At 46.5% G+C, this 686-nt stretch overlaps 1 non-coding gene across 1 annotated transcript; it reads right to left on the reverse strand.

Moving 5' to 3' along the window:
• Positions 1 to 266: 266 nt before the first annotated feature.
• On the reverse strand, positions 267 to 338 carry Trnat-agu (transfer RNA threonine (anticodon AGU)). The gene has a single exon. It is a non-coding gene; the product is annotated as a tRNA-Thr (tRNA).
• Positions 339 to 686: the final 348 nt, after the last annotated feature.

The raw sequence follows: 686 nt of genomic DNA on the forward strand, positions 1-686 counted from the left end.
CTTACTGAACGCCCCTCGTAAATCATGACTGTTGGTTCATGAGTCCCACATCCGATAACCAGTAACAGCTGCCGTTTGTAGCAGAGTGAATAGGTATGGAAACGGACAGTCACTTGGCGTAATAGAGAGTTTAGGAAAAGAAGTAATGTTGAAACTGACACATGGACTCTCGAACACTTACCACAGTAAGTGACCAACACACCATATTTGTCCAAAGACGAAGTTTAATTTTATGTATATAGACTGAAGCGGCGAGTGAAAATTTGTACCAAGGCTGGGAATCGAACCCGGGTCTCCTGCTCACTAGGCAGGTGCTTTAGCCACTAAACCACCTTGGCACAGTGCTTCACACAACTGCACGCATTACCCTGGCACGCCTCACTCCTCGATCCAAATTCCCCATTACACACGAACAGAACTGAGACTGTTCACCTCTCTGTTTGGTTCAAATGGCTCTGAGCACTATGGGACTTAACATCTGAGGTCATCAGTCCCCTAGAACTGAGAACTACTTAAACCTAACTAACTTAAGGACATCACACACATCCATGCCCGAGGCAGGATTCGAACCTGCGACCGTAGCGGTCCCGCGGTTTCAGACAATAACGCGGTGGCTGAAAGCGGACATTTAGGGTTTCTTTTGCATAACGTGTTATCTGTATCGCACTGATAATAGCACTACTTAG

This window comes from Schistocerca nitens, chromosome 2 (assembly GCF_023898315.1).
Source record: "Schistocerca nitens isolate TAMUIC-IGC-003100 chromosome 2, iqSchNite1.1, whole genome shotgun sequence".
In the NCBI taxonomy this organism is placed as follows: Eukaryota; Metazoa; Arthropoda; class Insecta; order Orthoptera; family Acrididae; genus Schistocerca; species Schistocerca nitens.